General features: G+C 42.5%; 1 protein-coding gene across 1 annotated transcript in view; it reads left to right on the plus strand.

The window, feature by feature from the left end:
• Positions 1-25,264, plus strand: part of PRUNE2 (prune homolog 2 with BCH domain) — a 272,571-nt gene that overhangs the window by 3,860 nt on the left and 243,447 nt on the right. The window lies entirely within an intron of this gene.

Raw genomic sequence — 25,264 nt, forward strand, 5'->3', positions numbered from 1 at the left:
AGACAGTAGAATAAACGCCAGGAGAGTAAGACCCCCCCCCACCCCCGTCGAGGCTGTAGAGATGGTGATCAAAGGATGATGTTTGTTACCTGGGTTCCCTTCCCCATTCGAGAACCCAGCTATGTTTCTGATCTGTATACTCACTGCTAGAACTAGAAATGAGTGGAAACACATTTTCTTTCTCTCCTGCCAGTGCCCACCCAGCTTCCTTTTCCACCTGCCCATTTCTAGCTGGGATAGGGACAGAGATCAAATCCTATAGTTCTAGGTCCATCCTTAAATTTTAGCCATGCTTTCCATTTTTAGTTATGCCATTTCCATAGTGATGTCTTAGTCATTCTTAGTTATACTCTTTCTGTGGTAAGAGAAATTGAAGACGGGTAGGGAATGAGGGCTCCAAGCCCTAGACTGTGATTTGGGAAATGTCCTCCAGTTTCATAGTGGTCAGCTCAAAAAAGTGTTCAGGCCAAGACAGCCTCATCATGTCAGTTAAATGGTCCAAGTTCCCATGAACTTTGGAGGAAAAAAAAAAAAAGTAAATAAGGAATCAGACCCCTGGAACTCTGGCTGGCAGGAAGCCAGGGTCCCCATACCGGGTAGACTGCCTGCCAAGCCTCTCCCATTGCCAGATCCCACCAGCTGATGCAATACAAGGAGCTGCTCAGGGGTGGGGCATCACTGCAGCCCACATGCCCTCAGAGATGGGTCATGAGCCAGCACTGGGCATTTGTGTGGTGGGAGTGTCAGCTGCCAGTAGAAGGATACAGGGCACATCAATATCCCAGGAATGCTGTGGGGAGAGGGTCACCGTCACTGCTAGAGTCTGGGGAATGCATCTGCCACTTGAGCAGTGACAGCTGCAGACGAAGGGCTCCTTTCTGCAGTGGGAGTTGGTCCATATGTGGATTTCCGTAGAAGAAAAATTCTGGATGACCCTAAATGTCAACTTACACTCCGTGGTATGTAGCATAGGGATAAGGAAACACATTCAAAACTCTAAATGAACAACCACATTAGAGTTGATAGAGGAGGTGGGTTTTCCAAAAAAGAAAGAAAAACACTGCAGCATGTCTGCAGAGGAGTCATTTGATTGGAAATTGAGAAATATATCCTTCCCGATTTCCTTTATAGGAACAAGGTCATGTGTATCAATAAAAAGCGTCTTTAAAATGAATGTTTCGGGCTTCCCTGGTGGCGCAGTGGTTGAGAGTCCGCCTGCCGATGCAGGGGACACGGGTTCGTGCCCCGGTCCGGGAAGATCCCACGTGCCGCAGAGCGGCTGGACCCGTGAGCCACGGCCGCTGAGCCTGCGCGTCCGGACCCTGTGCTCCGCAATGGGAGAGGCCACAGCAGTGAGAGGCCCGCGTACAGCAAAAAAAAAAAAAAAAAAAAAAAAAAGAATGTTTCGTACCTTTTAAAGGGCCATGGTGGTAAGGACTAGTAATGATGGAGATGCTGGCGTAGTTTCATTTGGAAAGCTGAGCTCGTTCTGATCACAGACCACAGGATCAGCTCCCTCCCCATCATAACCGAGGGCTGGTGCACTTGAGACTGTGCCTCTTGCCGGAGCATTCCCAAGCAAGAAACTCAGGAATCCAAAGTACTTCTGTGAATGTGGTTCCACCGTCTTAGGGGCTGATGAGAAAAGGGCCCTTGATTGCTTTAGTCTTAGAGTCAGCTCCATTTCTCACTGCCTGAGCTTTCAGACCGAGAGCTGTGGTTTGTCCCAGCCCCCCGGGCCTGCGGAGAAGAACCAGGCTTTTTCAGTGTAAATCTCAGAGGGGGCTGATCTTCCTCAAAGATAAACAATTGGTCACTGCTGTTCAGACAGCACCTTGGGTCTGGGAAGATGCGAGCAGGTGAGCAAAGATGCCCTTTAATCAGAAATTTGAGGAATATTTTATGTTAACTACGTAAAAAGGTGACATCTTTGGTATAACTTGTTTATTTCTACGTAGCATTTATTTGGGCAGATATTAACAATGTTTTAGGTTTGGTGTATCAGTCTGGGGAGCTCTTGTGAGCCATAGTGGTTTGGTGATGGACGTCTCACTCTACCTTTACATCTACTCCTCCCTGGGGTACTAGGTAAGCAGACAAGGGTGAGAGATGAATACCTGGGTCTGAATGAAGGCTGCAAAAGAGGAAAGAACATCTGGGACCCAGAGGGGTAAGGTGCACGGTGTTGCCTTGGTCACTGATTCTTTTTGAACCCTGAGGTTTATTGGAGAGTCATGGAGTTTGGAGTCTTCTTTGAAAAGAAACTGGGGAGGGACAGGGCTGATATATTCAGGAGGCAGCATTCACATGGACTTTGATATGACCGGCACCCTCTGGGTTTGTGCAGTATGCAACCTGCACAATCATACATGGCTGCCTGCCATGGGTCCCAGAGTAGCCTACTCAAAATCTCTGGCAGCGTTCCAAATCCATTCCGATCTGAGCTCTGTGACTTTGGGCTTTGGTTTCCAGGGAAAGGTAATCTTTCTTCTTAAGAGCTCTTGGGAGGCTAATTGGGCACCAGATTGCCCTGCAAAATCAGAGCCACAAAGGTTGGGTTAGAAAAACTAAGCTGATAATACAGCCTTGGGTTTTTATCTGAAAAATGAGATAATACCTACTTTGCAGGTTTGTCATAAAGCCAAAATAATGTACCTACAGCCCTCAGCACAGAACCTGGAACAATGCTGCTTCTCTCCATTTGCCCCCAAGCTGGTCCTTTCCTGCAGTTCCTTATCTCAGTGAACAGCATTATTATTCATCCAGTTTCTCCAACTGGGAACTTTCTTTTCCTCCATCCCTTCCCCACCCACCATATCCCAGACATCACTAAGTCATCCAGATGACTGCAATGGCCAGCTAACAAGTTGGTCTCCTGCCAACCACTCTCCCACTGCTACCAGGGAGATCATTGTGAAAGCATCTTTCACATCTGTCCCATCATTCCCTTAAATCCTTATTATCACTTTCCATTGCTCTTTGGAGAACCAACAACACTCTTAACCTGACTCTGGGATCTGACCCATCTGCTGTCCAGCTTCTGCTAGATTCTCCTCCTACCTCCCTAAGTTTGAATAACTCCTACCTCTTCTGATCAGGTTAAGGAGAAGGGAAGCCTTTTGCTGAATGACCCCTCCCACCCAGCCTCCCCAATTCATGAGTCCAAGTCAGGTTTTGGGGTGATGTTTTTAGGTCATTTACCTCAACTTGTTATTATATCTCTATTGGGCATGTTTGTTTGATTAACGAGAGTAGGGACCAGGGTCTCTGTATGGGTTTGCTCACCACTGTATCTCCAGAACCTGGTGCAGTGCCTGAAGCTCAGTAAGCAGTTTTTGTTTGTTTGCTTGTTTGTTTGTTTGTGAGGTATTTTTTGCCATTAATCGTGACACATTATCTTTAATTAAGTACAAAGACCCTTCCAATCATGTCACCTAGCAGTCATTTCACTGACTGCCCTGTTTGACTGCCAGTCAGAGAAAAGAAATCCGTGGTCTGTTGCCTTTGCAATAACAAAAATGTTGGAGAGTGGGGAGGCCAAGATGTTGCCGTTGGCATCTTCCACATGAACCACATCAAGAGAATCTGGTTGTCTCTTTCTGCTGGCGATCACACCAATTCTTCCCAAGGTAGGGCCTCTGATCACCATATACAGGTTACCAGTGTCAAACTTGTTGAAATCAGTCATCTTGCCAGATTCCAGATCAGTCTAAATGGTGTCGTTGACTTTGAAGGGGATAGGATGATGGATGGTGCGGGCATCATGGATCACTAGATGAGGGATTCCTTTTGCGCCCACAAAGATCTTTCTTACTTTGTACAAGTTGTACTTGGCTCCTCCAGTATCATACGATGAACAACAAAGTAACGCTTGTATCACAGATCAGATAGAAATTCTCCCCGATCTTGCCAATGCTGCTGACCTCGTTGAAGCCAGTAGATGAGGTCTATCAGTTGGGACCTTGCCATCAACCTTAAGGAACTGCTGCATGCAGATCTTCTTTACTTCTTTTCCTGTCAGGGAATACTTAAGTCTGTTCCTTAGAAAAAGATGAGGGGGAGACACTCTTTCAGCTTGTGGGGATCACCTGATGGATGAGGAACAAACATACTGGTCAGTTTACTCAGCATTCAGTGCTTTGGAGCTGCTACATGTTTCAGGGGCTTCTTGGGACCATGAGCCATGACTGTGCTAAGCACAAAAAGAACACAGTGTTTTTAGAATGAATGAAGCCATAAGGCAAGAGGCTTGCACAATGCATGAGACATTGTAGTGGCTTAGTAAAATGAATAAGTGGATGAACAGGTGCAGACTCCCAGAGATCTGAATCTGAAGAGGGGATGGCGACAGTATAAGGGAATTCTGGTTGGTTTACTAGAAGGAGGTGAGAAACAGTAAGGTCAAGGAGTGCTATACAGCCCTTTTGTATATGGTGCACACTTCATACAAAATGTTACTGTAAAATAATGAGGCTGATCTTTATGCACGATTGCTTGGAATCTGTAAATACTGGTGGAATTAAAGCATGAATGGATTGGAGAGAGTCAGGAGAGGGAATGGGGCACTCTGCAAAACCACATTGGGCAGATCAGCAGACAGAGTGGAACTATTAGAGCCTTAGATCCTCTGCTGTGTGGTCCAAAGGGTAAAAATTAGACTCCCCCAATCCCAGCCACTACACCAAGCTTGCCCAGCTTGTTCTGCTGCTTCTGGGCCAGTATTAATGTCATGAGATTGGCAAAGAAGATTTTCAGTCCTTGAGAGGAAAGTTGAAGGCCTTCCAGACTGGCCTCATCTGTCAAATGAGAACAATAATATACTAGGGCTGTTGCAGGTGTGTATGTACTAAGATAAGAATGTGTCCTCCACCCACAGTAATAAAACCATGTAGGACCACTGTGGACAAGACAGCCAGGAAGCCCTATTTACATTTTATAGAAACAGGGATGATTTTTAGCTCCCTTTAGTTCGAATTTGTTGATTATCTGTCTTAGCTCTAAGAAATAGATTTTTCCACTTAGTACCCAAAATAGACTTGTGAGGTAGCTATTATTTCCCTTTGCAGTTGAGGAAACTGAGGTTCAGTGGGGCAAGAAGTTTGACCAAGGTTTCACCGCCAGTAAAGAACAGAGCCAGACTTTGCTCCCAGATCACCTGACTCCCATTCCAGGACCCTCTGCCACATTCGTGTCTTCCCACCAGATATCCTGAAACATTTAATTCTCTTTAAATAAAACGTGGGCAACTCGGCAGGTTTATGGGAGGGCTGGGTAGTGAGCTCACTTTGACCCAAGAGAGGTTCATTTCTTAGTTTTTGACTGTTTTATGTTAAAAAAAAAAAAAAAACCCTTGGATAACTGAGTAATCAATCACTATTACTGAGAACCTGCTGTGAGAAAAATATGGTGCTGGGCTGTCTATGATTTGGTTGAATAAATTGGGAGACTGTTTCACTGTCTACCTAGGTGAAAGAAAAATAAAACACTGATAAACTATTTGGAAGATAGGCTCTGTGACTAGTTTTAGAGTGACTGAAATATTGTGGGTATTCAGTGAATTTTTAATAATGAGAATGGCTTTTTTAAAACAGTTAGAAGTTGTTCCTTATTTGCCATCAAGGTTGTGAGTACAGCTTTTTGTTTTCCAGCTTCCTTCATTGTTTTTTCTTTGTTTGTTTTTAACAAATGACAGAGTTTTAAATGACCTACAGTAAGCTTTCTTCTGCTCTTGTTTAGATGTCTTATATTAAAAACTGATGCGTGAAAACATGTGCAAAGATTATTTCAATTCAGAAACTTATTTAGATTTAGTAGTATTATGTATAAATAAGTAGTAATTAATACAGTGAAATTCTCAAAATGCATTTTTTAGTGGAAACCTTTTCTCTGTAATTTTATCATTACCATTTTCTTTACGATAGTGTACAATTAAATGTGAGCTCCATTTCAAATCCCAAATGCTGAATATAGTCTATAAAGTATTCTTCTTAACTCACTATTAACAACAATTTCCGTGTGGTTACCAAACACATTCATTATCTTTTTTTTATTGAAGTATAGTTGATTTACCATGTTGCATTCGTTTCAGGCGTACAGCGCAGTGATTCAGTTATATATAGTCTTCTTCAGATTCTCTTCTCTTATAGGTTATTACAAAATACTAAGTATAGTTTCCTGTGCTATACAGTAGGTCCTTATTGGTTATCTATTTTATATATAGTAGCGTGGATATATTAATCCCAAACTCCTAATTTATCTCTCCCCTCCTTTACCCTTTGGTAACCATAAGTTTGTTTCCTATGTCCGTGGATCTATTTCTATTTTGTAAGTAAGTTTATTTGTATCTTTTTCCTTCATTGTTGTCACTCTCTTGCTGGAGACAGAAGAATTGTTTGATTGAGTGAGTGTAGATTGGGTGAGCTCAGCCTGGGTGACACAGCTGGCCAGAAGAGCTGGGATTAGGACTCAAGTTCTCTGCTGTACAGAGTTTTGCTTTTGCCCTCGAGTCTGCCAGCTTAGCAGTGCCTCAGAAAACTGCTGGTTATACTTGGAGACACATATAGGGGTGAAGGAACAGAGGGAGAAAGGAAAGAAGGAAGGTGGAGGTGGAATTGGAAGGGAAATAGGAGATAAGTGAAGAATAACAGGATTCAGGGGGGGAGGCATGTTTGAAAAGTGGTGAGACATAGAAGGAAATCCTTCCAAAAGCTCAGAATGGAATGATTTGCAAGAGCAAGAGCTCATGTGTCTGGACTTCACTTTATTTGGCCACATCAGCTGACCCAAGGTCTCCAGAAAACTGAAAGTTACACAAAGGCAGCTTTCCTTCAGACACCTGCAATTGAGTATTAAAAACATATCTTTGGGCTTCCCTGGTGGCGCAGTGGTTGAGAGTCCACCTGCCGATGCAGGGGACATGGGTTCGTGCCCCGGTCCGGGAAGATCCCACATGCCGCAGAGTGGCTGGGCCTGTGAACCATGGCCGCTGAGCCTGCGTGTCCAGAGCCTGTGCTCCGCAACGGGAGAGGCCACAACAGTGAGAGGCCCGCGTACCACACAAAAAACCAACCAATTGGTTGGTTTTATAATTGGTTCTTTTCTCACAGGGAGATCCCCCAGACTCTCTTTCTGAGCCCATTGGTATGATGATACCTGTAAGTCATTTGAAGAATGCTGGGAAAGTAGCAAAGACCCACAAATGTTAGTGCTCATCGTCATCCTTATTACTTAATTTGCGCTTTGACAGAATACCCACGAGCTCGGTTTCTCAGAGCAGGGTGGTGGGAGAAATGGTTGCCAGAGGCTGTAATTGCTTATAACTTACAATAGGGGAACTGCACAAACAAAACCAAAATCAAACAAACCTTTAAGAAATGGACCCAGTTAAGAATCCGCCTGCCAATGCAAGGGACATGGGTTCAAGCCCTGGCCCCGGGAAGATCCCACATGCCGCGGAGCAACTAAGCCCGTGTGCCACAACTACTGAGCCTGTGCTCTACAGCCCGCGAGCCACAACTACTGAGCCCACGTGCCACAACTACTGAAGCCCACACCTAGAGCCTGTGCTCCACAACAAGAGAAGCCACGACAATGAGAAGCCTGCACATCGCAACAAACAGTAGCCCCCCACCTCGCCGCAACTAGAGAAAGCCCGCGCACAGCAACAAAGACCCAACACAGCCAAAAATAAATAAATTTATAAAAAAAAAAAAAGAAATGGACCCAGATTCTCAGCAAGTGTCATGTAGGGCAAATGGTCCTAAATACCTGCACAGCCTTTGGAGGCCATAACATCAGTGACAGAAAGTTCACAGTAATGACCCTGAATAATCAAGGAAGAAAAACTATTTAAGCTCGGTGTCTGTTTAAGAGAAGGTGGGGTGTGTGAGCAATTTCAGAAAATAAAAAATCCAACTCAGATAATTAACAGAGAAAAAATTGAACAGAAATTGTCACACAGAGTGTAAGCTTCAGTTGTCTGGAAAAGTCCCTTGCATAGGTGACCTCATTTCTTAAGCGAAGCCAGATATGTGAAATGTCATGGTTTATAGCAAGTGATCATGAGTCAGGACGGAGAGTGATGGTGCTAAAAATGTGAGCCTGATGTGGGAAGGCATAAATAGGCCCATGGCACATACAAGATGTGAGAAACCCCGCTCTCCACTCCCACGCTGAGTTGAGAACTTAATCTGGTTCTGGACTCGGTAGAGAAGTTGCAGCAATGACCATGGCCTGGAAAATAACATCCCTAAGAACAGCCGGAGAGGGAGGGGCAGCCTGCTGCTGGACTTTCAATTATCTGAAAGGTTTTAATGGAAGATTTCCCACTCGTAGGAACCATTTCTTTCTCTCAGTTGAAAAAAATAGGACTTTAATGGCTTTGTTTTACTGTATAGTACAGGGAACTATAAGGGAAAAGAATCTGAAAAAATATGTATGTATGTATATGTACAACTGAATATGTATAACTGAATCACTGCTGTACACCTGAAGCTACACAACATTGTAAATCAACTATACTTCAATAAAAATAAAAAAAAAATAAAAAAGGATAAGTGGCTTATTTTTAAAGAGGCCCAACAATTCAATTATGTCCTTTATTTTGTGCTGTGAAAAATGATCTATTAATTAACTGAAGGGTGCAAGAAAGAGTTGTGCATGCTTCCCTCTTGCTCTCCAGAATGGAAGAGAAGTAAGGGCTGGGGCAGAAGCTCATCCTGACGTAGGAGCGTTTTGCTAATCTTTGCGCTCTTCATACACGTTTTCTCTAGCAAATGGCCTGTGTTGCTGGCCAGACTAGCACCTGGACCTGGGCGGACAGAAGTGTCCTGACAGGTGGATAGATTAGCTGCTCCCCTGCCACTGGTATGTCTGCGAGGACACGTGCCTGGCTGCTTCCCTGGGAAGGCAGTGTCCCTGAGTCCCTTTGCAGGGAGGCGGAGGGCAAGTCACTCCCTGGCCTCCATCCTCTGCTTTGTTAACACTTTCATCTTCCCCCTGCCCTTAACAGCCTGACTTGGTTTCTATGCAGCATCTCCTGGCTGAAACACCACGTAGAATTCTCTCACCCTTTGGCAGCTACCATATAAACAGACTCCCAAAGCCACTGACTTTTGGAGGCCTGGATTCTTTCAAAGAAAGGTGAGCAGCGTTTTGACCAGTCTGTGTGGATTAATACAAACCTCAGTTTCAATTCAGGGTTTGTTTTATGTTTTGTGTGTTTATCAAGATCATTGAGAGAACTGTTTTTTTTTTTTCTTTTTAGATTGTAGGCAAATTGAAAACATGGTCTTAGGACATGTATATAGGTCATAGTGCAAGATAAACAAGAGGGAGAATTTTATTCTGTAGCTGAATATTTCTTCTATTCTTTATTTGTGAATTTGCTGTGTAAGACCCTAACATCAAGCCATGCACAAAGCAAAGCCACCTCATTGGTGTGGAACTGGTCATGAGCTTGCCAGTTGGCTGATTCCCCCTGGACCGTGGCCTGAAGCACCATCACTCTTGACTCCAGTCTCCAAAAAAATCCAGACATAAACTCACTGTGGTGGATGCAGATCAAAATACCATTCCAGAACTGGCTTCTAAAACATTTTGAAAAATTCATTAGCTCTCCAAAGTATTATGTCACTCTGAGCCCTATGAGGGGGAAAAAATGTATTTCTCACACCTATAGAATTATTTCATGCTAAAATAGCCTTCTGACCAAGGATGACATTGCTGTAAAAATCAATTCACACACACAGGGTTTCATAGGCTGGCATTTTCATAGACTGTTCTGATGAATCTCATAAACACTGAGTCATGCTTCTTACTACTGGCCTCTTTCTCAGACTTTTTTTTTTTTTTTTTTTTTTTTTTTTTTTTTTTTTTGGTACGCGGGCCTCTCTCTGCTGTGGCCTCTCCCGTTGCGGAGCACAGGCTCCGGACGCGCAGGCCCAGCCGCTCCGCGGCATGTGGGATCTTCCCAGACCGGGGCGCGAACCCGAGTCCCCTGCATCGGCAGGCGGACTCTCAACCGCTGCGCCACCAGGGAAGCCCCTCTTTCTCAGACTTTTGCTCTCAGCAAGATTTATATACAGCCACCCTGATTGCTGTGTTACACTGGACACACCCTGGCCTGTCACTTCTGGGAGTGCTGTGGAAACAGGCATTGGGATTCCACATGTTTAAACACAGCATTCTATAGCCATAGCCTTTCGTTAGTGATTTCTTGCTTTGAAACTGTTAGTTATTTTAATCACAGATCTTTACATTTGAAACTATTATAGAAGGATAGATCTTTAACATTGAAACAGGTGACTTTAGACTATTTTAACCTCCTAGTATTATGTTTTAGGCTTCATTTATTTATAAAATAAGAAACATTAAAACAAATTTGGGAAATAGAGGAAAACTGAAAATAAATCGTAAACAATAGAAAAAAACCTAAAAATTAACTACTTTCATTGAAGCATGACTATTGGCAATATTATGGCAAAGTAGTTTTCTTAGTTTTTCCTGTGTGTAGGATTAGAGTAGGATATTCATACATTTTGGTACCCTGATTTTTATTTTACTTAACATAATTTATTAAATATTTCCCTATGCTATTGCATAGCATTCTGAATCGACATCTTAGATAATAACATGCATTTTTATAAAGAAGATGGACTGTGGTTAAACATTTTGATTGTCCCTCTTTTTTTGCTGTTGTTAATTACACTATAACAAATATCTTTGTACCTAAAACATTTTGTCCTGTTTAGGATTAGGTCATTAAAATAGCTTCTCAAATATGTAATTACTGGAGCAAAAGATACAAAGAGTCTCGAGTTTCTTGGTAAATCTTTCCAAATTGATTTGTGGATGAAATCCACCAAATTTCAAGATTCAGAGAGGCTCAGAAAGGTTAACCTGTCTCATAGAACGTTGTGACACCTAGGTCTGTGCTCCTGACAAATCTGAGAGACTGTACAGTACTATGCTAATTTAAAAAATGTGAATTTGATCAAATAATCTGAAGCTGCCTTGCTACTAAATTAAGACAATCATAATACAATCTATGCCACACCAGTTACAAATGTTATTTGGGACTAAGAAGTAGAACCTGCCACTTTCTCTTTTTCTTTTCACTTCCTCTCGCAATTATTTAAAAAAAAATTGAGCCTTATGGATCAGTCAAGCTAGTTGCTGTTATACTTGGCGTGGTAATTCAAGCCAGGTAGTATTGCACTTCATAATTGCCTCCACCTATGTGGTCTCATTTGATCAACCTCGGGGTAGGACACATGTTATTATATCTACATCACAGAGGAGAAGAAAAAGGCCAGAGAGGTGAAATCCAGCCTTGCCTAAGGACACACAGCTGGTAAGTGGCAGAGCTGGGCAGAGAGTCTGTGTCTTCGGAGTCCCATGCCTTTGCTTCCAATCTTATCTGTAGGAACAAAAATTGGTCTACCCTTTCGAAAGGTAGTGTGATGGTTTCAGTTGGAGTTTGGTTGCTTGGCTTTATCTCCATACGAGAAAATGACTGAGTAAAAATATACAGCACTTGTCCAAGAGGAGAATATCCAGCGATGAAACACATTCCTGCTGAAGCTGTGTTGCGTGAAACACGCAGGAAAGCAAGCCCACTGAGTTTGCAGTTTTGTGTGATGGCCTCTGACAAACAGTTTGCAAATGTGAGATTAACGGATGCATCATTGGTGGAAACATGTTGCGCTCCACAGGCTCTGGAGACCAAATGTCACCTGTGATGGGAAGGAGGCTCCTGAGAAGCAGGTCTCTGGAGGGCCTGTGGACATCATCCTTCATACCTGTGATGGGACTACGGGTGCCTGGATGTCGCTTATGTCAGCTTCGGCTGAGAGGTCTGTGTAATGGGGGGAAGGGAATTTAATTGCCCGTAACAGGAGCTCCTTCCCTCCTACGAAGGAGGTGTAATTCTGTCAAATTCTCTCTCTCTCTGTCTCCACCCACCTTACCACTCATTTTCCATATGGAGCATATTCATTAACTGGCCCAAAACCTAAATGCACCCCCATATTGATGCAATAGAGAGTAATTTTAGTTTAGTGTAATTTAATGTAGTTTAAGCTGAATTCTTCTCTTTCCAAAGTCTCGCACTAAGAAACATATATCTCCAGACCAACATTTCTTATGCCATGGCGTGACAGAGGCCACGTGGTTGCTAAATTTAATACATACAAAGATGAAGATGCATCAGACACATTAGCCCCTGGATAGAGGTCCTGGTTTGCCTGTAACTTCCTTAAGAGTTTAATTAATTCACACTGGTGAAAAAAGTGAAACAGCCACACAGAATTGAAAGGAAATTTAGAGAGACAGAACTCAAGGTTAGTCTGGGCTTGAAATTCTGTCATTAATGAAATTTTCAGGTTTATAGGACACCAGTTTTCCTAAAAACCTTATATGATTTTTAAAAAGAGGAATCTATTGTCTAACAGGATGATTTGTATACAGTGTGGTAATTCCTTGGCAGATACTGTGTTGGGAAGCTTTAATATATGCCAAGGGAACTATACTTGGGGTGATATTTTCTTGTAAGTGTTGGGACGCGAGTGGAAAATCACTGACTCTCAGAGACTTAGCTGTGTAGTTAAATCATGCCCATCTGCTAAATAATTAGTATGCTGCGGGGCAGGAGACGCTGCGAGTAAACCCTTGTGTGCCACGGTTTCTAGCGTCCAGCTCCTTTCTGAGTACACTTCTGCTGTTTCAAAGACAGGGCAGAGAGCAAGGAGGGCCAGCTAGGAATGTTCAGGTTAAGCTAGTGTCTTGCCATGAACAGTATCCCTTGCTGGACCTTCTCTTTGCCCTCATTTCCTCAAAATATCTTTCTCCTGCTTCTTACCCCTGCCACTCACTCCTCAGCAAAACCTGTTCTTGGCCTTCAAGCAAGGGAATTGACATCTATCAGATTGTACTCTACAGTTAACATATGTTATTTCATTTGGCCTTCACAGCAATCCTCTGAGAAAGGTATCACTATGCGGGGAAACTGTGAGGGGGAAACTGAAGCTCGGGAGAGGTCAAGTGACTTGCTTCAGGGCACACAACTAATGAATGTTGGAGCTAAATTTCTAGTACGCTATGCCTGAGTCATAACTTATATTTCCATTTTGACATACATCAGGGACGTAAGGCACTTACTTCAGAACGACTGGACATAATGGCAGCACTCACTAAACTCTCCTGTGCCTGGGAATCATCCAGGGATCCTGTTACAATGCAGATTCTGATTCAGTGCAGTTTGGGGTGGGACCTGCGATTCTGCCCATCTCACAGGCTCTCAGGTGATGCCGATGCCGCCAGCGCCCCCCCACCCCTCCGCCCGGCCACCTCCAATTTCAGTAGCGAGGGCCCAGGGCATTGATTCACGGGGAGGCAGGAGGCACCGTTCATGGCCCCCTGAAAGGGTGTGTTAGAATCTGGTGGGGCTGTCCCCAACTGAAATGGAATGTTTCCCCGGAGGAGAGACTGCCTCACTGCACTTTCCTTCTAGCAGGGGACTTGCTGCAGCAAACGTAATGTTGCGGTCCAACTTTTTTTTTCTCTTAAGACTATTCACAGTTCCTCCCACCATTTTGTCTCTCTTTTCTTGTCGTTCTTTGATAACGTCTTTCAGGCAGTCCTTCGGCATCTGGATGCTCTCCTGCTCTCTGTTTCCTTGTCCCCTTCTCTGTGGTTAGTGGTGCACGTTTGTATGTGATGCTTTGTTATGGATGGTATTCCTTTATTATTTATGCCATTTTGTTGATGGCTTTTGCTCTGTCACTCTGCTTCTCTGATGTGGTTTTTGTTCACACTCTATTTCCTGCAGCCCACTGTTCCCTTTCCAGTTCCTTTTCTCTTAACACAGAATTCTGTTGCTCTTAACACAGCGGGGAGCCCAGAATGGCTTTCAGAAACTCATGTAGCTTGAGGATGATCAGCAGACATCTTCGAATTTTTAGGAATCATTTTAGATACTGCTTTATATCAATCAGCTTTCACCAGGTTATGTTCTGATGGCAAAAGTCCTCAATGTCGGTGGCTTTCAACAGCTAAGGCGTACTTCTCACTCATGCTATAAGCTGCTGAGGGTCAGCTGTGACTCCAAGTGCCTTCTTCATTCTAAAGGAGCAACAATGTCTTGGGATAGGCTGCTCTTGGGGCAGAAGAAAAGTAAGGGAGCCGGTAGGGTTCAGCAATGGCCAAGCCCATTGGTAGTGGAACAGGAAGTACACTCTTCTGATAGGTGGGCACTGCAGTTACATGACAATGCACAGGGACATATTATCATCCTTCTATAAGAAGGAAAATGAATAAGTAGAGAGATAATATTGTAGTGTACTATGTGCTCTGAAGCTAGGATTCATCCTGTCAGGTGAACACTGGCTAGAACCATACTTCCATTCTAGTAATGGTCATATCAGTGGGTAGATATTCACCAAATAAATACTTTGGTTAAGAAACCTGAGCTCCTTTGGCAGTGTTTTTGTTGTTGTTTGTTTTTTGGCCAAGCCACATGGCTTGAGGGATTTTAGTTCCGCTAACAAGGATTGAACCCGTGCCCCCTGCAATGGAAGCGTGGAGTCCTAACCACTGGACCGCCAGGGAATTCCCTGGCAGTGTTTAATATTATTATTCAATGGAAACCTCCTCTCGCTATTTAGTCATCTCTTATGCTTTCAGATGAGGCTTGAGTGGGGGTTATTCCATGGCCACATTTGGGATGACTTTAGGCTGCATCTGTGTCCCAAGTTAAAGATATTTGGGGAAGCTGGGTTGACAGCTTTAGATCACACGGAAGCCTTTATGGAGCAAGGCTGCCTGGGAAAATCCTTTAAATTCTCTGGGCCTCAACTTCTTCATATATAAATTGGGAATAATAATAGATCCCCCTTGTAGGGGGGCTTACAGATTGTCTTTGATAGTAGATGTAAAACTCATAGAAACGTTTGATACATAAAAAGTTTGAGTGTTTGCTTTGATGATGATGACGACGATGATGATTTCTACCAGTTGGATATTTGACCCCCTGAAAAACATATTAGAGTTTGCAAAACCACCAATTTTAGAACTGATAGACAATCAGACTTATGTTTCCAAGTTTAAGATTTACTTATAAATAAACAAAATCAAAATTAACACAGAAAGTAAGGGCTTAAATTCTTGACCTCTTGATAAGATTAGCAGTAATTTCTCTTAGAGAAATTTATGTCTAGGTTGAGCGTTCATGCCCTTCAGTCATTGTAGGGAGTGAAAATTCTTTAAAATTTGTTCATAAAGTCCTTGTTTCATTTGGCGACCATGTGCGTTTGGGGCTTGTGAAAGTGGGGACAGCTGCGTGGTTTGCTGGGAAACTCCAGACAAGAGCAGGAGGAGAGACACAGGACTTCTGTCTGGAAGTCAGTGGTTTGGACTGGTTTTGGGGGAAATGGGTGGAGATATGCAGGTTCGTGCTGTGTGGGGTGCTTACTAGGGAACGTAATGCAGCTTCTGGCCTGGATGGCTGTTTTGGTGTCATATCCCATCAACTCAGCCCGAGCAGCCCCAAGGTGAAAGGAAAGGACCAAGGGTCATGGAATCAGAATGTCAAGTTCAGCGACTTCTCCGCTGTGTGAACTTGGGTACATTTCTTAACCTCTTTGGGCCTTGGTTTACTCATAGTGTAATATTATTTAATATTTATCCAGCCAGCACCATGTACAAGAGCATTATATATATTCTTTAAATATTTACGAAATAATTTCACTTTTACAATAACCCTATTTTGTAGGTACACTTTTACCCATTTTGTACTTGGGGAAACTGAGGTAGACAGAGGTGAATAACTTGATTGAATTCACGCAGGTAGGAAGGGGTAGAGCCAAGTTTTGAGCCCAAGCAGTCTAGCTTCCAAGGCTGCATTCACACCCCCATGCTTTGCTACTTCTTGGTAAAGGCAGCATTTTTTTTTTTTTTTTTTTTTATGCGTTACGCGGGCCTCTCACTGTTGTGGCCTCTCCCGTTGCGGAGGACAGGCTCCGGACGCGCAGGCTCAGCGGCCATGGCTCACGGGCCCAGCCGCTCCGCGGCATGTGGGATCCTCCCAGACCGGGGCACGAACCCGTGTCCCCTGCATCGGCAGGCGGACTCTCAACCACTGCGCCACCAGGGAAGCCCAAAGGCAGCATTTTAACTGAGGTTGCCGCTGTAAAGATTCAATCCATTCATGTCTTCCAAATCCTAGTCTACTGCCTGCCACGTAATAAGAGGTGCTCAATAAACATCGATGGTTATTTCCCTTCCCCTCCCCTCTTTCCCTTCCACTGTCCTGGGAGACCCCAGGGAACCAGAATTAGCAGTCCCTGGGAATAGGGTGGGAGATCTTCAGCCCTAATTCTCCCTGGGCAAGACCTCACATAAGTCTCAAATTTACCTTGTATTTTAAGGTCCTGCTTCTGTCCCATTTATCACATGAAGCTTTCTCCCACTGTTGCAGCCTTTATGACACCAAACTGGAAGACATGATGCCATCTTGTAAAGCAAGCCCCAAATTAAAAAGAATGATGACACGGTTCCGCGTTCTTCCCAGTACATCATTACATCCCTTTATGGAAATCCTTTACTTCAGTGACACGCGTATGATCTTTCATGTATTTTGTAATCTGCTTTGGTTGTCACCTATCTTTAAAAAGTTCTTAATTTTTTCACCTTTACTCTACATGGGATCAGAACCTTCTCTTGCAGTTAATAATCACTTAGCCAAAAGGTGTGGCACATACAGAGCAGCTGCCATGAAGATTTTAAATACGTGATAAGCCTCTTCGATGATTGTTGCCTTAATTCTGTCACCTCCTACTGGTGACTTGGTTACAAATTTTTCCTGTGACTAGAGCATGTTCCAGAGAATTTTGTCATGGAAAATGAAATGGCTACAGGGAATAACAAGATGTAGATTTTAGTGATTTCCTTCTACATGGGAGCAGGGTGGCCTTGGCAAATCCCTGAGCCTATTTCTGAGCTTCTGTTTCTTCAGTTGCAAATGAGGAGCTAGGGCTAGTTCAACAGTTTCAAACCAGGAGGTCTAGCACTTTGACATCTTCCAAGACAGAGGTTGATTTAAATATTATAGCATCCTGCAGAAAAATCCAAATGAACTTTTTGACCAACCCAATAATAATACTGTTACATGGTAAATTAAAACTCTCAAAACTCTCTCTTTCCACAAAGGAAAGAGAAAATTAAAGGGATCTTTAGTATTGAAAGATTGAGGAACAAGAATCGGTTCTTATTTAATTTTTTTCACAGCACCTTCCACATAATTGGGCACATTATTCATATCTCCAAGCCTCAGTTTTCTCATCAGTAAAATGGGGACAGTTTAGAGTCTGTCTCAGGGCATTCAGAGAGTTGCTGTGAAGATTCAATGAGATTGTGCACATGAAGTGCTTAGCCAATGACACTCAACAAATTGTGTCTGTTTTCCTAGTTCTTCAGTGTGGGTTCAGAATTACCCAAGGAAGATATTTTCAATTAAACTAGCTCCAACTAGATTATGTCATAAATGTCCTTAACTCCAGGGTGGATCTGCGGTTGTGGTGAAACCAAGGGTGGATTGGTTAATTCCCACTTTCTTGGAAACTGTAACCCGTGTGTGCTTTGTGCAAACTCTTTAGCTGGTCATGCCACCCATTGATTGATAGCATCTGGGCCCAGCCAGAAGATGAGAGGGGAGAGGAGAGGAGAAGGGTGAGGGAAACATATGAACAGCCTTTGTACTATAAATAGTACAGAAGATCATGTGTTTCCCTGGGGTAACTTCTGTGCCCAAGAAAAGGGGAGTCAGGTGCCAAGTGCTTCCTAGCATCTTGAGTCCCTTTCATTATAGGTAGAGTCCAAGAGGCAATGAAACTGAAATGTGGTCCAGTTGTTTGGTACACTCAAGAGCCATACTGTAACTATTTGGGGAATTTGGGGTTTTTCTCAATTCACATGGGTTCTCATGTTCAAAACAAGCCCCAAGCTAAGGATGTCACTTACATCCTGTTATCTCAAAGCTCTGCCAAGCACTGCTCAGTTACTGTGGTACCCAAAACCATAAATACTTCCATCAGCCTTTCCAAGGGAGAGAGAATAAGTAATGAGTCTTAACTTCTAAAAGTAAGCAAGGCCACAGCTTATCGATTCACAAAGAGGGTTGATCATGGCTGCATGAGCAGTATTATCCAAAAGGTGGGATGTTTTGTAGGAAAAAAGATGATATAACGGGGATCCTTGGATGACTGAAGGTGATTCACTATATTTTTTTCTGTTTGCAGGTGACACTGGTTTACCATATTTATTAGTAATAATACGGTTTTCTTTTCAAATAAATTTGCTTTCATAAAAAAATGAGTCATTTAAAATATAAGCAAATAATAGAGGTGATATACATATGGGCAAAAATCTTGAAGATGGTTACGTGAATGATTCCTGATAGATGGAGACACGTGTGCGAAAGGTAGGAGAGACAACCTCCTCATTCAAAGCAGGAAAATTGAGGCCTGACAGAGGAAGTAAGTTGCTGAAAGTATCATATCTAATAAACAGGGAGCTGGGCTCCAACCCAGGCGTCCTGTCTCAAATTCATTTTTCTCCCCATTCCAGTAAAACTGCTCATTCCCTCTAAGTCAGCAGCCCTAAACAACAACAGCAACGAGTTATCTGCATGTGCAGACACGTTTTATGAGAGAATGTTACAAAATGAATAATATTTTCCCCCACTCACCATTGGGCACTTTATATGCTTGGCGGTGAGAATGGTGATTGTATTCATCGTACATCGCTTGATGTTCACCTCACTGTTTGGAGTAGTTGCCTCTTGATTGTTCTGTAGACACACACCATAAGCGGAAGTAACCGTGCACAGTTGAAGTCTGTATGTGCTCTGACAAATATTGAGACCATACACATTCTTGTGTATTCATATTGAACTAGAGATTTTCTAATCAGAGATCATACATATATACCCTTAAAAGAATATGTGAAGATGAATAATTAATTAAAAACAAATACATGTGGAACGTAGCACCCATAATCCATGTTACAACGTGGATGAACCTTGAAAACATTATGTGAGGTGAAAGAAGACAGTCACAAAAGGTCACATATTGTTTGATTCCATTTATATGAAATGTCCAGAATAGCTAAATCCCTAGGTACAGATTGCAGATTGGTGGTTGCCGGGGGCTTGGATACAGGTGGATAATGGGAAGAAACTGCTTAACGTGTACAAGGTTTCCCTTTGGGGTGATGAAAATGTTTTGGAACGAGATAGAGTGATGGTTGCCCAACATTCTGAATGTACTAAATGTCACTGAATTGTTCACTTTAAAATGGTTAATGTGTCATGTTATGTGAATTTCACCTCACATAAGCATATGTATTTATGCTTACTATACATACTCATATATGTGCCCATGCATGGTATTTTTGCTCTTTTATTAGTATAGTGTTTCTCAGACGTTTTAGGCTCAGGACCCTTTATGCTCTTAAAAATGATTGGGGATGACAAAAGCTTCTATTTATGTGTGTTACATTTATCAATAAATACCATATCAGAAGTTAAAATGGAAAAAATTTAATATTAATTTATTAATTCATTAAAAATAACATAAACCCATTACATGTTAACAAACTAGCATAGTTTATTAAAAATAACTATATTTTCCCAAACAAAAATATTTAGCGAGAAGCAGCTAATCAGCTCACAACTTAAATAATTGCAAAACTCCTTTTCCTTCTGGACAACCGTTGGTCTTCAGAATGCAAGAGAAATACTTTATGCATAGGCCCTATTTTACCACAGAGTATTAAAAGATGTGTTTACTCCAGGTTTGAGATTTAATTAACTAACAGATTTTTAACAGTTTTGTCAAGGACACTTGTAAATAAAACCAGCAGTGTTTGTTCTGCAGGGTCATGGCTGTGAAGAATGCAGGGACTACTGGTCTACCTTAGTGCCACTGCTTTGATTCTTGCTAAGGCCCTGGCAGTTTTACCCACCATTGCTTTTGTTCCACTGTGCACATGTCTGATCAGTGAAAAGGGCCAGTAATGTCTTCTCATTTTCACGAAAACAGATTTGACTTCACAGACCCTCCTGCAAGTGTCCCAGGAATCCCTAGGGAAAGTGTCTGAGAAACCACAAACGAAAGACTCTGATTCTTCACAGTAAAGTACAAGACTTGTTAATTATGTGTACTTAAAACATGCATGGCTTTAAAAAATGTTAGGCCTCTTTCTTAAAAGACTGAGTAATCGCTAGTGTAGAAATGAAAAACAGGGCCATGTTTTAATCAAATTTGAATCCTTCTCTCTGATACAGTCCCACCTATGGACCTTTCCTGTACCCTTTGCTCAGAATACTTCTTTTCCAGATATGTGATAATTCCCTCCCTCACCTCCTTTGGGGCCTTACTTAGCTATCACCTCAGGGAGCCTTCTTTGGCTACCTTATGTAAACATTGTCCCTCCCCCAGCACACAGGCCCATACACACACATACACACACACACACACACACACACATACATAGTTTCCTTTCCTGTTACTTTTTTCCTTCTTAGTAGTTATCCCTATTTCATATTTTATTTATTATTAATTTTTAAAATTTAATTTTTCCCCATTAGAATATAAGCTACATAAAAGCAGGGCTTTTCTTCTGCTTTGTTAACAGCTCCTAGAATAGTGTCTGACATATTGAGGATCGGTAAACATTTATCAAATGTTGTTGAATATAGCATAGCTAAAATGCAACTGTAGATATTTATCATGTCTTAGCAAAATGGTGATGCAGGGGCAATCCCAACATGAATTCCATAAGACGTGCAGTGGAAAAAGTGTTTTGTGGTAAATAAGTTTGTGAAATATTCTCTCTCTCTCTCACACACACACACACACACACAACACACACACACACACAAAGATTTGCAATGAACTAACATGAAACATCTGAGAGGCCCTGTGATACAGACACATGTTTAAACATTGTTAAACTCAGTGTTTTCCAAACTTTTTGCGAGTGTTCTCTGGAACTCTCATTCCCTGGGGAATACTTTCCAATACACAGCCTCCCTGACTCACTTTTCAGAATGATTGTGAAGGTCAATTGGGATAAAAGCTAGGGATTTGCCTAGTATACCCTGGGGAGCTATTTCAATGTAAGATATTATCATTAGTTCATCCACACGGAAAATAAAAATGTTTCATTTCATAATTCTTGATTTTATGTGCTGGTAGAACATTTTTGTGATACAGAAGACTGAAAGAGAAGTCTCTGTGTATTCATATATTTTAAATATATGCTTGAAAACAAGAGTAATGCCGTGTACTTCAGATTGCTTTGGGGTGGGGGGAGTAGGTGCGGGTTCATCAGAGCAAGTAGTTGGACTTTTTTATAATTTTAGAAGAGAGTTTGAGAAATGCTCTAATCCTCATGGTACGTGTCACAGAATCAATTAAGCCCAGAGGAATGAATACTTTGTCTGCTTCAGCTTTTACAGATCATAAAGGGAGAAAATCCCTGCAGCCTATTTAATCATCTTATTCCTCATAAGAAAGGCTTACTCTGCATCTTCCGGCGTTTCTAACGTGGGTGATCTGCCCTATATCTCAGAAACTGGTCAACAGAGTGTTGCTCTAGGGATTCGATAACTCTAGATGCTGGGTCATTTCTGGTCCTGTGTAAGTAACTTTTTATTATGCAACTAGAAGCCTGACTTGACTGTGGATGAGAAAAACCAAGCCAAGGGAGCAATTGCTTCTTCATAAGAACATTGTGATTTACCCTCTTGCTCGAGACCTTCTTGCTCCTTTCCTCCAATCTCTTACACACCCATGTGCTTTAAGAGTAAAGGCTGCTCCTCTGCCCTTACCTCTCCCTTCTCCTCTTCCGTAGAATTTAAAGAGAAAGTTTGGTTCTCTAACTGCACTGTCCTCGAGGTCAGTCTGCATTCTTGCTCCGGGAGTCATCAATGCCTTGCATCTCCAGTGGCCTCAGGCATCATCTGATTGACCACAGTGCTGACCTTTCTTTTGTGGAGCACAATTTCTGAGAAATCAGCAGGACCTGTGGCATCTTGCTGATGTGACTATTGATCCCTAGCTCTGCTTTGCTAAACGGTTTGATCAGCCCCAGAATCTGTCAGTAACAACACCGCTACTTCCTGCTGGGTCCAGATCCCGCTAAGGGTCACATTATATCTTTACACTGTACCTAAGTGGGTTTTATTTTCTGTCTTGAGCAAGTGTACCCTCTAGACAGATATTCTTTCCAAGTCCCAATGGTTAGAAGTGACATTATAAGAGGTAGCAGTTGCCTGTCCCTGTAAAAGCCTTTAACTTATTATGCATTATTTATAACCCAGAGAAAAATTTCCTTCCTCAAATAGTAGTTTATTCATTTGCATACTTGGTTACTGTACCCTACTGTCTCAATATTTTTAAAGCATTAATCATACAAACTTAGGAGAAAGTCAACAGCGAAGGGAGATGTCTTTTGAGTGGATGATTGGAGGGATTCCTAAAAGGTCACCTTAAAGTCTTGAGCGCAGCTGTACCCGGAATTCCACCATTAGGAAGCCATCCCTTTGATTTTTTTAAAAATGAAAAATATAGGGGTTTCCCTGGTGGCGCAGTGGTTGAGAGTCCGCCTACCGATGCAGGGGATGCGGGTTCGTGCCCCGGTCTGGGAAGATCCCACATGCCGCGGAGCGGCTGGGCCCGTGAGCCATGGCCGCTGAGCCTGCGCGTCCGGAGCCTGTGCTCCACAACGGGAGAGGCCACAACAGTGAGAGGCCCGCGTACCGCAAAAAAAAAAAAAAAAAAGAAAAATATATAGGTTCTCTTTTAAAATGCAAGTCCCCCTGGGATCCCTCTTACACACTTCTTTTGTGGACTTATTCTAGAGCATTAAAGCTGAAAGGAATCTCAATGATCTTGTGGTGCAACCTCCTTATTTTAGAGATGAAGAATCTGATGCTGAGAAGACAGGAGTGCTGGAACGAGGCCTCACAGCTAGTTAGTAGTAGAGTTAGGATCAGTACCCTGTGTCTCCTGCTTCTTTACCTAAAAGCATGTTGTATCTTATGGTGTCCTGAGGAGACAACTTTCTTTCAAACGTGTCAACCTGTATTAAATCCATGCCTAACAATATTTCATGTAATGTAGTTTGACTAGCATTTCTCTGCAGTCACCACAGTTCTGGAGATGGCAGGCATTGGGGTAATCAATTATAAAACTTCCTCATGGGTATAAGTCACTTCCAAGATCCAATGGTTATTTGTAAACTAGTGTGTAAAGTGGCATGTTTGGGTAGCAGCAGTATTAGAAACAGAAGCACTAGAATGATTGGCAGGCCCTGAGGATCTATTTGTCAATTTCACTAAAAATGGTGGGGATGGTTTCCCCGCCTCACCACCACCCACCACTGCTCAGTGTAAAAGGTATGTCTGTGCGTGAGGGGAGGAGCCCTGCGTAGCACAGCAAGGGGAGATAGAGCAAAGGAAGGAGAGTGAAACTTTAAAAGGCAGTTGTTAATCCCCAGCTCCTAATTCATCCCTCCCTCCCACCTTTTCCCTTCGGTAACCATAAGTTTGTTTTCTAAGCTACACACTACTACATATACAATAGATAATCAAGGCCCTACTATAGAGCACAGGAAATGCTACTCAATATTCTGTAATAACCCACATGGGAGAAGAATCTGAAAAAGAATGGATAGATGTATATGTATAACTGAACCACTTTGCTTACACCTGAAACGAATACAACATTGTAAATCAACTATATACGAATGTAAAATAAAAATTAAATGTTAAAAATGGTAGTTGTTCACGTAGGTGTGTCCGTGGAATCGGCATCACCCATTGCCTGCTGTGGAAGTGTCCTGAAAAGTCCAAGGGAAACTGGCCCCAGAGTCGGACAGTGATGTATCCAGGAGGAGCCCTTTCCCCAGTCTCTCTGGCGGTGTGGGTCCGGGACGTGGGGTGCTCACATTCGTCAACAGAAGAAGCTATTCCTTGCATTTATAGACGTATCTTGGACAGTTCTCTGTAATTCACCTCCGTCAAATGCAAAGAGGTTTTGAGTTCTGAGTATTAACTGTATATTTTTATTTCCATTTAACCATTTAAATAGTTTTTTTTTTCTAAAACCCAAGACTACCCCTTCTGTGTCTAAGTGAATCATTTCTCTTGAAACAGGTTTTGCAAGCAGACTTACGGAAGTGATTCCTTCTACCTCATGGAAAATAGGAATTTCTAGAATTAATATGTCATAGAGCCATGGTTCTTAAATTTCGATGTGCATCACTTTCACTTGGGGAGCTTGCTGAGAACCCAGGGCACCTGGGCCCCACTTCAGATCTACCTGATGGGAATATAGCAGATGGGCCAAGGCTGTGCGTTTTTAAACGTCCTTCTTCATGCCTCTTGCGCCACCCTGTGATTTTGATGTTCTCCCGTTTGAGGTATTTGTCAGAGGGATGTAGGTAAGAAAGAAGGATGGTTAGCAGTGAGACGGCTTAAGTGTTGGGGGAGCCCCTATGCCCACGTTCCTCATTCATTTATTTATAAACATTTGTTGAGCACCTCTTCACTATGTGCACAGCATGTTGCTAGGTTTGGGACTTACCCAGGTGATGAAAATAGATTGTATGCATGTGGAATTAGTGTTTCGAAATTGGTTACAGACATTTTGGTGTTAATTTATTATTAATTAATGCAGTCCCCCCAGGCACTACAGTACTCCCCCCAACCCCTCTTTCTGATCTCGTCTTGTGATAGTTAACACGCTCCTTCAGCTATAAGCTCTTTTTACTCTTTTCCTTAATCTCTCCTTTTATATGTCTTGCATACACTGTATCTGAGGTATTGCTTGAGTCTGCAGTTCTAGCATTATTCCTATGACGTTTGAACCATCTTACTAGAATTTATATGTCTGGTACCTTTAAACGTTAATTCTAAATTAAGCAGTAATGCCAAATGAAGCTCCAGCGACAGGATGGAAAAATGTCGACTGTCTTTTACCTATTAGACTGACCTAGGAATGTAACTCACATTTTAAAAATCGATTTCATTTCAATCCTTTGTAATGTCAGGAAAACTTAATAAAGCTCTCTAGATTTTTAACGTGATGGCTATCACGGTCAATCTTGATAATTGCTTGTGTTACATGCCTGTCTTCTCTCCATCAGTAACGATAAAAAAATACTCGACCCTGGTTCAAAGCATTATACTTCCCAATGTTCT

This window comes from Phocoena sinus, chromosome 6 (assembly GCF_008692025.1).
Source record: "Phocoena sinus isolate mPhoSin1 chromosome 6, mPhoSin1.pri, whole genome shotgun sequence".
NCBI classification, from domain to species: Eukaryota; Metazoa; Chordata; class Mammalia; order Artiodactyla; family Phocoenidae; genus Phocoena; species Phocoena sinus.